Below are 14,807 nucleotides of genomic sequence, written 5' to 3' on the forward strand. Positions count from 1 at the left end.
AGCAGCATTGCATGTAAATAAAGCAGTGATATTTACACACCATGAGACGATGGCTATTTAGGAGTGTTTTGGTAAATACTGACTCACTGCTTAAGGACATTTCTAATAAAATAGCTCTTGAAAAGGAGACAGTAGAAATGTTTTGGAAGAACATACAGAGGTAGTTGCATCAGAGGTACAGAAACAGATTAACCAACAGGATTAATTAAACTTCAGACATCATCAGTTGTTTATCCAAATGTCTCCAGCCTTCTTTCGTTTAGAAATTAGGCTTATAAGAACGTAGTATCTGTCAAGCCAAACGTAAGCACTGAACTCTCTCACCGTAACTTGACTCCTTCTCCTATCTTCCTATACTTGAGTACTGGGATGTACATGAATGGAAAACTACTAAAACAAATGTACAAATCTTGGGGAAAATAACCTCTCTCAGTTGGAGCAAATCCTTTGCTATCCAAACACCTGTACACACTATCATTGAAGTTCACTATGTGTACTCTACTGACTCATTGTGTCGGCCATAGTCACACAGAATAGAGACTAACTGCACACAGCCTTAACTTCCATAAGTTAAATATGGGTTACACAAAAACTTTCTTCCCACCACAGAGGTAAGATGCCCTACCGATTAAATGCATAGCACACAAAATCAGAGCAAAACACTTTGGAGGAGGAAGCGAAGGTTACAGCATAACATTTTGATGCTGTAGTGGGGAGAAAGCACAATATTGTTTGTTCAAAGCACTGGGTTGAACGTGTTCTTATTGTTTATTCCATGTAACAGAACTCAGTCAGTTGATCTTTAATCAGATAAGTAACTTTGATCACCTCCCAGGTCAGTAAGTCTTATCCTTCTTCTATTGACTGTTATGCAGACAGAGAACTGCAGAGTTTTATGAAGTCCTTAGGACGAGTTGCTCTTCCTCACAAGTTATAAAAACATACGAAGTATTTCATTTTTGAAATAGATGCAGTGAACTTTGATGAGAGACTTTGTCTCCCTGCTTTCAGGTGTTGTGGCTTTTTTTTCCTGCAAAGTGACACTGGCAGGATCAGTTTCTGGAAAAAAAAAACCTGAAAGCGCCGTGAATACACAATGCAAAGTAGATAATATGGAGGAACTCACAAGATTCAGCTGCACACAGGTTCTGCAGACTTTTACAGCCATTGCTAGGTTACAACTAGCAACTAGAGATGGAGGTCTGTATGCTTTCTATTTATGGCTGTCCAAAACCACATTGGAAGATAAAAAGATGCAGCTGTGAGGTTTGGTGGGATGGGGTTTCAGAAAAACAACTCCACTTTCATATCTGAGTTGGGCCGTGCTTGCACAACAGGAATGAATGGTTTGTAACTGAGTCGGCTGAACTAGCCTTGTATAAACACGACGTGCTGAAATTTACATTTTGTCCTATCACTTCTAATATTCATCTGCAGCCTTTTCTGAGAATTTCCTATTCCTGGGAATTATGAATCTTTCATGAGGCTTCTGATGAGCTGTGAGCACACAATGAGAAATTTGGTGATCAAAATTAATTTCCAGTTTGGCACTGAACTGAGTTTCAAACACCAAAGTTTCAGCTGGCTATTAAATTTGCTAAAGGTAAGCTATTCCAAACACTAATTAAACTATTTGTAAATTGTTCAAGGATGTTTTAATGTGTTTATATGCCTTGTTCACAAATGTTTTCAGAATTTTAAGTAGTTTAATATCCCCAGTAAAGACTAAGCCTAAAGGTAATACCTGTTGACATGATAAAATCTTTTCCTCCTGAAAGAGCACACTACTCAGTGCAAGGTAGCTAATGCAATGAAATCACCTATCAATGAAGGTAGGCCAACAAACAACAAACGCAGGAGAAGGTCCATAGGTAGACGACCCAGCTGTTCTTTTCAATATCATCCCACACTTTTGACCAGAATGTCCAAAACTAAAAAAAATAGAATCCCTCAATCCCAGTTTTGACCAAAAACAGCAACAAAAAAATTATTCAAAAATCATTATAGGAGGTCATCCATTTGACATCAACATACCTACCAGACTACACAGGCAGAATATCACTTCATATTAAGTGTGGTTTTTATTTGTCGTTGTTGTTGTCCACAGTAGCAATATTAGCATTGATCTTCCAGGAAAAATAACTCAGTAGGAAGTGTCAAAACACTTCACCATTGCTACCAGTTTTAGTGTTCTTTCAGGTTTCTCCAGGGGGAAAAAAACAAAAAAAATCAAAGTATTTCTTAACTCCTGGGGCCAGAGTGCATGGATAAGTATTGGATATAGAAACAGAGACTTTTCTCTAAGCATAAGAAGAGGATGTATCCCAGAGACTCTTCCATCTCCTGTCACCACTATAGGACTGGATAAGACATGAGATATATCCCTTCTGCTGCTGGCTTACTTTGCACATTCACTGCTGTTTCGCTGCCCCAGTGTAGGGCTTACTGACATCTTTCTTGCTCAGCAGTCTGTACCAGCTATTATCCACACCACAAAGAGAGAAAGCAGCAGCAGCAAGGCAGTTCTCTGGGCAGTACATGGGAAAAAACTGTGGGAAAGGGCTGGGAGCAAAAAGCTCTCAGGACACCTGCCCATTCACAGTGAGAAAATCAGCGAGAGGAGCCAATGGTCATTTTGTCCCTAACAGGGTAAGTAGGGCATTTTCTCAATGAAAACATTTATGACATCATAGTTGTTATTGTTGTGTTGAAATAATGAGACCAGTTCTCAGACTGTATCTGTGTCAGTGAATGAAATCTGTCAGTGCGTGTTTCTAAGAACTGTGTCTAACTGCCCTCCAAATGGTCCATGCCTATGTTAGTAACATCTCTTAGCCTGTGAAATTGGGTGGCTGCTTGCAATCTGTCTACTGCAGATGGTCTGTCTCCAGCAAGTGCTCCAGCAGCCCATGGGCCAAGAAAGCCATGTCCCAAGAAGGCCATGTCCCAGCACACGGGAACATTCTCAGGCACAGTTTAATTAACTCGTGGTACGTATGCAACACAAATCCTTTTAAACCATTATACAAATACTTTACTCTCTGAGGGATAACCCACTCCATCAAAAGCGATCAGCAATCCTCTGCTATCAGCAAGTGGTGTCTGCACAGAGAACCACGGGAATCCTCTCTGGGGAACCCAGGAAGGGGCTGCAGTTTTGGAGGGAGATACCTGAGAAGTAGATGCACCCCCACATCATCAACACAGACACCCTGGAAAGGACACCCTGTAGTGCATCTTAAGAGTTTGTGCCACAGGGTTTGTGGGTACAATCCTTCAGAAGCTTCAAGCTCTAGCACACGTGCACCCATTACAGTCTCTCACTAGCTAGATTTGCATTCATTGTTACTCCTTAACCTGAAACCTCAGGTTTAAATAACTGCCAACTGATATTATCAATGTTTGGTTTATGAGTCATCCAGCCAGCACAGGGGCAAAGGAAGAAAACAGCACCTTTACAAACACGTCCTAATTCTTCTGGACCACGGGGATTGAGAGAAGGGGGAGAGGGCACAGGGAAGAATTTAGAGTCTGAACCAAAATGCATGTCCCAAGCCAGAGGTATAATGTAAATTCATAAATCAGCTCATGAAGAGAACAGCGAGACAACAACTCTGGGATATTAGATCTAATGTTTCAGTACAGTTTCAAGTTTCAGCAAGAAACTTTCTGCTAACCTGCTTCCTATTTAAATAGGATTAAAAAAAGCCACGGATTTCTTTAAGTATTAGCTTTTCCTCTGTCAGACAGCAGACACTTGAAAAGGAGGAAGGGAGAGAGAAATTGCTGCTCTGGATGTGGCTTTACACAAAGTAGGGTCGCTTAAAGAGGAACTGACTGCCCTTCCACACATGCCTGCTAAAGATGGTTAAACCAAGAGAGCAATCCTCTTATGGATAGAGACAAAACCAAGTCACTCTCATGGAGTTTTTCCTTCTCAGCCAAATTCTGCACCACCCCAGAGCCAGACCCAAAGGGTGCTGAGCACCTCAGCTGGCCTTTGGCTCTGACAAAAGCAGAGGAGAGCAAAGCACAGTTGCCAGCCTGGCTCAGATTGTAGAGATATGCAGTATGCCCAGACAAGAATCATCCGGGATGCATTAGGCTGGGAAAGAACTCATCTCTGCTAGCTTACCTGCTTTTATTCAGGACAGGCATTGCTGCAACAGAAGTTAGATGTTAGACCAGACTGATAAAACTGTCTGTCACAATCTGGGTAGGTCACCTCTATCTTGATACTAAAGTTAAATATTTCTGTGAAAATTAGCCTTGACTTTTGTTGCAAAGTAAATTAAAACCCACTTATTTTGTTTAAACTAGTGGGTTGCAGATAACAGAGCCTAACATAAGGAGGATAGTGGAAAACTTTGCATTATGGTACTACACAATTCATTATATTTACCTAGGCTGCAAAATTATTTTCAAGAGTGTCGCCGTCTCTGAAAACTATTATAATTTCTATCAGTTTCATCAGTACCAGAGCAAGACCAGTGAGCAATCACTGACTTCATGTCTTGTGTTCAGATCCTGCTAGCAAGCACTCACCTATGAGCAGATCTAAGTTACAAGAACTTTTTTCTCCCTGCATCCCTCATTTAAAGGTGTAGACCCTTATTACGCTTTTGCAATATCTAGTTAACGTTCAGGGCTTCAGCCTGACAACAATAAAGCATTACCTTCTTTCATGGTTGGTTTTTTTGTTTGTTTTGTTTTCCCCTGTACTTCCTTGTTCCAGCCTAATCAAAAACATGGGCAGTGCTGCACCACTCAGACTCCTCCTGGGAACAAAAAGCAGCCCCAGAAAGTTGCCTGGGCTCCCTGTGTGGTCAGCAGCAGTGGGCAGACCCTTCCCAGGGGCACTTCATCCCACCACCTCCACCCACAAATCACCTCCCCCCTAAATTAACACAGGTGGGACGAATTGCCCTGTGGACACACTTATTTATTCCCACTGACTACAAATAGGGTTTAGGTGACTACATGCATTGCTCAAGATGCATCTGTTACTGGAACCAAGCCTCAGGAAAAAAAAAAAAAATCACCTTCAGTAAGAATATGCATGCTTTTTCCTTTAACACCAGTAGCCCTACCACACTGATGTCTCAGATCAGGATCACGCAGCAACAGAAAACTCTGCAGCAGCCCTGGCTTTCTGCTCTTTCTGGTGCAGATTTTTGGGATTGGTTTTTGGCCTTTTAGATACCTTTTTGTGTAGGGTAACACCGCTCAATCCCTCCCCATACTGCACAGAAGGTTGAGTAAAGCAGGAGAACCACCGCAACATTCCATCAGGTAGAAAAAGAGTTAAAGACACGAGGATCAGGAAAGCTGTCTTTCTTTAAGAACTCCCACACGTCCCATAATTTATTAGAAAAGGACTTGTTTCTGATGCAAGGTCTGTACTTCCTCTGTCTTCACAGGATACGGGTTTCTCTGCCAGCCCCTGATGAAGAGGACCCTCCCTTGCCCATCGCAAGCCAACACTGAAGTCATCCTGTTATTCTTTTCACCTTGCACACATGTTGAGGCTTCTCTGTGGAAGTCTTGCTGAGACACACATCTTTCACTGTCTCCTGTTCCTCTTTGCTCTTGAAGCCTTTTTTAATTCCAGACTTTTTCTGCACACAGCTCCAGCAAGAATGGTTTTCAGATTTCAATGAAGGATTCATATACGCAAACAGTGCTATTTTCCCACTACAGACAGTCATCCGTTAAAATCAGAAGACTGTTGTATGAAGAGGGTATTGTTAAGACCTCTAATCAGAAGGCTTTATCTCTTGTTGGGGAACTCACCTGTTGTGCCTAAGTATAACCAATTTAAGCAGTAGGGTAGGAAAATAGGCCCTTTTCACACCACAGCATGGTTCAGTAAGCAGATGTTGAACCAACCACAAAGTGAGTTGGCTGTGAGAGTCTCCTCTGCTGCCTGTTCTGCAAAGACTCAGCATTACTCACAATGCCCTCACCTCCAACAGGGAAAAAGGAGAAAACACCTCCACTCTCTGTTCCAGGTAGCATTCACCCCAATGGTATACTGAATCATAGGATTATTAAGGTTGGAAAAGACCTCTACGATCATCTAGTCCAACCATCCACCTAATACCAATATTGCGCACTAAATCACTTCCCTCATGAGGGACCATCTAGACTTTTTCACCTGCTGGTACGCATCCCACACTGGCTCTGGTGCGACCTGCACACATCAGGGCACACCATCACCTGACCTAGGCATTGCCATGTATTCAGTCTCTCCTCCCAGCAGAGAAAGGGTCTTCCATAAACAACTGCCACTGTCACTTGCAGGAAGAGGTAGAACTCACAGGCAACCTGAATTCAGTACAGCAAAGACACAACAAACACTGCAGGCTTCAGACCACTTCCAAGATCAGTTCAGATATGACACAGGTGTAGCCATAGGCTTTCCTTGTGGGAAGGAGAGAAAATTGGATCGCTCCACATTATGTGTCTGTGGGGCTGTTAGAAAGATGAGAATAAAGTGAAACAAGATTAAGAGGCATCCCAGGCTGTCTTGGATGGATCTTTTCCGCTCAGCAGGAGGAGATTCCCACTGAGCTGCTGGGCCCTGGAGACTCCATGCAGAGGGTGCCATTTGCAACCACAAATGGTGCTGTTTTCTTGTGCAAGGCTAAGCTATCAGGGAAGGTATCAGTGCAGTCCTGTTGCTACTGATACTGTAAGAGAAGACAGAAACAGTGGACCTTTTGTTTATCAGCTCCCTGCAGTGTACAGTCCCTTTGTGAATAATAAGCCACCTTTCTGCAGCTCTTGTATAGTGCAGTGCAACGTTTTCAGATCAGCTTAGCTGAAATGAAACTGCATTCAACTGGTATCGGTGAGTTAAAATAGTACTGATAAGAAAATGTACGTACAAGAAAATTCTAAGGAGCACAGTACAAGAATAAGTTAAATCAGAGAAAACAAGTTCTTTCTAATAAATGCAAGAGACTTTTGGCAGGTCTTTGCATCTCAGATTTACCACTCACACTATGGGAATTGCTGTGTAGCCTCATCACAGGGCTTATGTGAGCTGTGCTTACACATGCTTGCAAAGGGCTTCAAGGTCAGAGAAAGAAGGGTCTGTAAAACCATAAACGCTGATTCATTACCATTATTATTTGACCACAGCAATGGGAAAACATCCTTCAAAAATGCTTCAGTTCGCAGCTACCTTTTAGCAGCTAAAAGTTCAGCTGAGAGCCTAAAAGTAAAAACCAACAAGCTGCAAAAAGCAGGTTCAGACTTCATACACCTCTATATAGGCTTATTTTTTGCCTCACTGTAGCTCGCGCTTACCTTCAATACCACCCTTTAATCCAAAGGTAACAAGTAGATGCAGAGGTAAAGTAAATGCAAATAAATTCTGGACTCACCCTAAAACATCTGTCTCCTGAAATGTTATGCTCTGGCTCATATCCCAAGTCGTTATCCTTCTCCCTGCATAAACTTTTGGGGTCTCATTAATGCACGGGGCAAGTCTATACAGCAAAGGGCTGTTAAAGAACCTGAGGCAGCTTTGAGGAAACAGGCTTGCATACACAGCACATTGCAATGCCTTGCACGGATGCTAGCTTAGAACCTAGAGGCAATATAGCTGTGTCTGTATAGCAAGGCACCCACGTTGATCAGGAATGCCCCTAAGGATGCTGCAGAAACAGAGCTAATTAGGTATGCTGAGAGGCACCCCTATTAATTAGCTCTTAGAGAACACAAAACACTTTACAGAGCTTCCGATCACGGTGTTAACTCAGAGACCTCCAGCGCACGTGGCTGTGTAGCACTGCTGAGACCACAGGGTTTTTTGAGCATCATCCTAAGAACCTAAATATCCTCTTTCAATCCAGTTTCACCATCTGACCCTGCTTTTGCAAGTGTTCATATTCTTGATGGCAAAAAAAAATACATAAATGGATTCAAAAGTAGGAAAAAAAAGCCAGTATAAACCACTCTGCAATAATCCAGCAATATATATCTTATTAAATACAGCTACAAGTAGCAACATGCCTGCAGGGGAGCACTGGATCTTCCTAAGCCATCTTGATAAACGGCATGCTTTGGCTAGTGAAGCATATTTTGCAAGCAGCATATCTCTACAGGTACTGTTAACTCAAGCCAACTCAGTCATAAATATAAACCATGGTATATTAAGCTGTAACCAAGCAAGATTTTCCATTACAAGCTCAGGGCTGAATGAAATCATTTAGGCACAGGCAACACCTAGAATGGACGGAGCTCCTGAGCGAGCATCTTTGTCCCACTCCTTCTCCCCTGGCTGCTCCATGCAGGATGGCTATGCCTGGTCCTCCTGCCTCTGCCAAAGGTGACTGCTGTTCACAGAGTACAGAAGGCTCTCCTCATTGTTGCCATTATGTGGCCTGGACCAGCTGTCAATGCAAAGCAACGAAGGCAGTGACACCTCTGACTTCCCTGGGCTGCAATATGATGATGCATAATTAAATAATAGCCCTTCTTTGCAGCCAGCACAGGCACGAGGACGGTGATGAGTCCATTGCTAAGGAGCACTTCCAAATTCCATCCCAACCACCACATCATAAGTACACATAGAAACACCGAGCTAATGCCTTTCAAAGGGAAAATGTGCATGCTTCATGTCATTTTCCAGGGGGGATTTTTTTATGGCACTTGCTAATGAAAAATGTAGCACAGTGATTTCCAATTATCTTCCAGGTGTACGCAGAAGAGCATCCAGTTCCCTGCCTGATTTTTCAGGAAAATGCTTTTCAACTAAGTAGCCTCTGAATAGGACCTAAGCCCTTGAGTCCTGCCTTGAGTTTTCTATCGCACTGCAAAAAATGGATGGTGAAATGTTAAATCAGCTTCAAGCGCTCGTGTTGCTGCTGGAACGTTTGAGACAACCTAAATTTTTAGAGTACGATAAATACTAGAAGAGAGATCCCTTCTGGAATTGACGTAGTTCCAGTAGGCATAAAACTTAGGCTTCTGTTCAAGATGATTACAATATAGGCATATATAAAAGATTTCAGGCTTCATTATCTTTTCAGTTCCCAAGAATTCACTATGTAGGATACAGAGTTTGGTAAAGGGGTAGGGGGTAAAGTCACTGAAAAATATTCACTATTTAATTATTACGTCATACCTTCTAGAAAAAAAAAAGTATGGTTTCTGTGTATGATACTTACCAAATAGAAGTGTGCTATAGCATTTACTAATGCAAACTGGGATATCTTACATAACCTTGACTTCACAACAGGGGTTCTGGATGTATACCAGACGCACAAAATGGTCATTAACTTGATATGATATGGAAAAGGTGTTGAAGTGAGTAACATATATAGTAGTAATAGTGATTCTGTCAATGGACATTTTATCTTGCTCTTGAACTAAAAAAAAAAAAAAAAAAAAGAAAGAAAGAGAAAAATACTTTAACATGCTTTGTCTCCAGGCAAATTTAGAGCGACCTAGAGACTTATCCATTTCAGAGGTTGAAATCTGCCCTCCCAGTTATGCTTGGCCAATGCTCAGACCAAAGCTGCAATATATCACGTCTCACAGACCTAAAAAATAGAAGAGACTGAAATTCTAGGCAGGAACATCTCCTAGCTCTATAAACATCAATACTGTGTGCCAAACTAATGAAAATACCCCAATGCTCTTTCCAACTGTATAAATAGCTCAGATTTTCAGCTTTACTGCCAGGGCTTGGCTAATACCCTTTACTTTGTCCATCCAGTTTTACATCTAGCAACAACTCTTTTCTCCTCTTCTGTTTCTTCAGAACAAAACCTGACGCACAAAGGTTATCAACCTTTTTGGCACACACTGACCCATAAGGCCTCTGTCAGTGAACAGCAGCTCATCATTCATTCTCATTATACTGGTACATAAATCTTCTGAGTGGCAAGGGGAAAGGGAAGCTTACTACTCTCATAACATTCCTTGCATGCCTGCTGAAAGCACAGTATCTATACATTGCCTGCAATTCCCAGAAATAAAGAGTTAAGAATAATTCAAGATGTGGAACAAGCGATAGGAGGAAAGGATGAATTGGATGTAAACTGTCTTCAGAACATAGGATGTAAAAAGTCTTCAGAACCAATTCCTTGAGATGGCTAGGAAAGCATGACTGATAACCACGACTTTTTTTTCTTCCCCTATTTCTCCAACATTGACTGGGCTTTGTATAGTTCTACACACCTTTTGGGGTAGAGGGGCAGTGTGGTTAACAGTAGAGCAAGGGTGTACAGCTTGTTTCAATTTGGAAACCCATAAAAAGTTTTCTATGGAGGTGCTACACGGAAAACTGAAGTCTATGGACAACAGCTTTACATTTTTCGTGTCACCCTGCACTGACCTCTTCCAACAGTCCACAGATAGGTTAAGTGTACAGCAGACTGAGCACCACAGCCCCAAAGTCATTTGTGAGTCAGAAGGGCTAACCAGGCAAGTAGCAATGCAGCTGGGGTGCAAATACAGCACTGTCTGAAAACAGCATCCTCAGGATCTGCCTTATACATCCATACAGATACAGACAATATTTTCTTTGTGCAAAGGAAGCACTAGCATTTTGTATAAAAAAATAAACACATCTGCCCTGCAAACTCCTAGAATTATAAATAGCTTGAGTCACAAATACTTCTGTCACAGTGTTCAGGATACCTTCAAAAGATATCCCCAGCACTGTATGTGATTAACCATAGTGTGGCAGAGTTCACTCTTATAAACACATTCTGGATAAGCTTGCTGATGTGAACACAAATTAGCATGTGCGCATCTGAAGGAAGAAGAGAAGCAGCAGGAAGGTGGATTGTGTCAGTCACCTGCACGCTTTTCAAGCTGACTGGTGTAGCTTAATATCTATGCTTTGATGGTAATAGGAGCATTAAATTCCTAAATGCTGTGTGCTACGTTGCTCAACAGGTTTTATCAGTGAAAAATGGAGCCGTCTTGATGAATGAAGTTTCACATAGGAAAATGTTAAAAGAAAAAAATTTAGGCATTATTTGCATAGATTGCACTAAATTGCTTGTTTCCCACCCCTCCCAAGCACCTCAGTACCTTAGAAATAAATTATAGTCAGAAGGTTATTAAAACCTAAAAAAAAAGGAAAAAAAACAACAAAAAAACCTGAAATCAATCTCAAACCACAAGACAAAGCAAACAGTGTTACAGTCTTTTTTCAGAGTTCCCCAAAGGTATTCATTCATAGCTGACAGACAAATAACCGTGCATCTCCCAGCCATCTTCTACTCTTAAATATTGCTATACGGTGTGTTTATTTTCTTAACTTAATAAAGTCAAATGTGTTTCTCTTTAAGAAATAATCTGGATATCCAAGGAAAGTAGTCCTTTGCTAGTTAAGTCACACTGCAATTTCAAAAGTACCTAGAGTGTGAAAGCAGCAGTATTATAGCAATGTCATCATCACACAAGGTAAAAATATTATTTCTAACTCTTTATTAATTCCAGTCTTCCCAGAACAGCGTTTTGATATATTACAAAGCAGATTTTTTGTTAAATTCCTAACTGCGCTGGGAAATGTGTCACTTCAGAGAAGCACAAGCAAAGCTGTGCAAAACATCAGCATTCAAAATGCTCCTTCAAAAATATTTATTGTCATTCCTACCCGACTGGAGGAAAAGATGAAAAGTTTGCAGCAGCAGCCCGCCCCAGTTGGTAGGGCTCGTACGTGGGACTTTGCCTGGTTTATTTTAAGTCTGAGCAGCAAGCAGCTGGAGCATGTCCCACATGCTAACACTTGGAATTCCCCTGGGAGAAGGTTTGTTTCAAATGCAGTATCGGCTCTCCAGAGCTGGTTCTCTTTCTGCTTTGTTAATTCTACGCACTCCATCATCACATCAAGCTTTGATGATAACGCACCTATTTCTGAGCAATTGAACCTCCTCACCAACTCAATATGAGCTGGCTTTTGATTGAAACGCAATCTATTATCGATATCTACTGGCACACACATACACACCCCAGCCAGATACTGAACAGACGCAGCCTTGCAGACTTACACAGCAGCTGTGACAACAACTGATGTCACCTCCTTTGCAGAAATTTCCACAAACATCTTCCAAAGGCCAAGTTAAACAAGATAGAGCTTATCAGTTTCTTTAAAGTTCTCTGGATGAATCCAGACCACGTGAGCCATGTCCCAGCCGCGGGGGTGTGGTATGTCACAGCTCCCGTATCAGCTGGCACATGTCGCAGGAGATATGAGACAGCAGAAAAGTCACAGTAACAACATCACCCAACTGCCGAAGACCAAACGAATACGCTGAGTAACTTCAGGTTGCGTGTGCACTCACTTTTCACAAACAGGTGGAAGGCTTTGCAGCCCTGGCTTTTGCTGCACATCCCACTCGGCACGGATGGGAGGTAGCGCTGCCAGCTGTTGCCCCAGAGAACAACTATGGCTCAGTAGCTCCATATTTACATCTTTACGGGGAGTCACAATTTTGCTTCTCTTCTAATTTTTCTCCTCTTTCAGATACTCCATGAATACTAATAAAAAAACAAATGACTTGCAAAAGTCTTTTTCCAAGAGCAATTTCTTAAAATTGAAGTCCCTGCCTCTTTTCTTGCATCAGAAGGTGTTTCAGAAGACAGCTCCTTCAGTTTCTTGGACTGCTTCAGGTTTCCTTCATAGCTTTTTAATAACGATTAAATGATCAGTTGCAAAGAGTTACATTTTAAAGCTTTCACAATGAATAATTTTATCCAAAATATTAACTGGCCAATGACATACTAACAAAAGCGCATGTTTAAACATTCGCAAAGCATCTCATTTAATGCCTTATCCTTACTAGGACAAAAAGGCACCTTATTTACAGCAATTTAAAAACACAGCCGTAGCATTGAGCACAGCCTTCAGACGGCTTGCAGTTTTACCCCAGGGCTCTCCTAGTTTCCCCACGTGGGCCTGTTAGCACAGAGGACAGCCTTAAAGTCTTACCTTCAGCTCGTTACCATATTTTAGTTAACAGATGTTGGTAATGCACCTTGTTTCCTAGTGAATATACCCGTTCAATTCCTGAATTTATATGCACTTACCCCTCCTGTCACCATTCCACTGGGCTTCATTAATAGTTTCCCACAGTAAACATTCCTGATTTTAAAATGCTGGAAAAATGCTGGGGAACCCAAAAAAAAATCCTCCAAGCAAAGACAGGCACCTTTCAGACCATTTTATATTTCAGGAGCTGCAAGATTGCCTTCCTCACTACAGAACAGCCGTTCGCTTTTTGTAGTGTGCTGTACCACTGGGTATATTGCATGAATATATTTGCCTTTTTTCTTCCCTTCAGGTTGTCATAACGACCTGCTCCTATGGAACTGTACTCTGCATGACTAAGAATTCACCTTATATATGGACTCCTTGCACCAGCTCAGTGCTGTCACTCTATTTCACCTGGGATTGCCCCTTTAAATTGCGCAATTGATGCAAGATTAGCAGATCATGGCACATGGCAGCTCAGTGTATAAATTCTGGCTCTAACTTAACAGTAAAAGGTTTTGTATATGGGTACACAAAAATTTGATAGCAAAGATAGTCCGAAAAAGCTGAAATATATCCTCACCCTTAGCTGCTGAAGTCCTTCCCCTAGCCTGGCTAATGTGTAGACTGACTTTTTTTTTAAATCAAATTTTCCTGTAGCTCTGCCAGACGGCTCCAATCTTACTGTGATTTCACACCTGTTAAGAATAATCACTGGTCTAGCCAGCTCTTATTGGGAGAAAAGAGCCAGATTACATTTACCCATTTCCTCTTTCAACGTTAAGTGTCTGCAGATAGAAAATAAGCATTCTAGGACACCGCCGGCCTATCCTATCTCAACAATAGTGTGCCTAGCACAAAACCACGACTGGAACCTACATGCTAATGCCACCTTAAATGATAATATTTTTCCAGGTGCTGTACAGAGTTTTAGGAGATAGTTTCAGAGATGAGTGCATAGGAGTAGCCAATACACAGCTGCTCAAAACAGTGACATGCAGCAGTTACACATGCAGTGAAAAAAGACCTCCTTCAAGAGAGTTGCTGAGGACAGCTGCAGACCAGATTTCCTCAGCATTCATTAATTTTTTTTTTCATTTTCTTTAATCCAGCCCTGGCCAAAACTTTAGAAGATGATTAGACCAAAGATTTGTGTGTCATTACACCCTCTCCAACTCCAGCTGTAACTTTTTATCCATTAAAGCCCCAGGATTCATGGTCCAGGATAGAAGCCTTCCTATCTCTGATATTTCTTTGGCATGCTGGGTACAACCACTTCTCCCACCATCACCTATTTCTGAACTGCCTTTGGGCAAAGAAGCATAATCCTCACTGGAACAGAATAAACAGAAGCATGGGCTGCCAGACACCTAAAATCACTTGTGAGCCCTGGGCTATGACAGACAAAAAGCCTTTCAATATTCCTCCCAGCAAGTCTTCCACAGAGACATAATGACTTCTGTGCCCAAGATCACTTTACCTTTAAACTCTAGTGATGCTCTAAATGGTCCTGTTATGTACATGACATACCTACTTGTAAGTAACCCTTCCCTTACAGATGGTGAGATGCCAGCTAGGAATTAAAAGAATTCATAAAGCTTTGCCAAAGGTACTCGTAGCACTGAGGTGCACACACGGGTGCTTTAAATACTAAAAAGTGTTCTGCTTTCTTCACACCTGAAATATGGGCTCCTGTAGTCCTACACCTACAGAATCCACAAGCCATTGCACGATAGCCCACGCAAAGTGAATTTGAAATCCAGACACATGACCTCAGACTCCACTTATAAAGGGCGATCTGTACTGC

The 14,807-nt window shown here is 41.8% G+C and overlaps 1 long non-coding RNA gene across 3 annotated transcripts in view; it reads right to left on the bottom strand.

The window, feature by feature from the left end:
* Positions 1 to 14,807, bottom strand: part of LOC101749926 — a 120,118-nt gene that overhangs the window by 49,003 nt on the left and 56,308 nt on the right. The window contains exon 1 of one of the 3 annotated variants that reach the window (XR_005858321.2): positions 11,624 to 12,090. The exons of the other annotated variants lie outside the window; for them this stretch is intronic. This is a non-coding gene — a long non-coding RNA (uncharacterized LOC101749926). Of the gene's footprint in view, positions 1 to 11,623; positions 12,091 to 14,807 lie in introns of those variants that run through there. 3 annotated transcript variants of the gene reach the window in all.

This window comes from Gallus gallus, chromosome 3 (assembly GCF_016699485.2).
Source record: "Gallus gallus isolate bGalGal1 chromosome 3, bGalGal1.mat.broiler.GRCg7b, whole genome shotgun sequence".
Taxonomy (NCBI): Eukaryota; Metazoa; Chordata; class Aves; order Galliformes; family Phasianidae; genus Gallus; species Gallus gallus.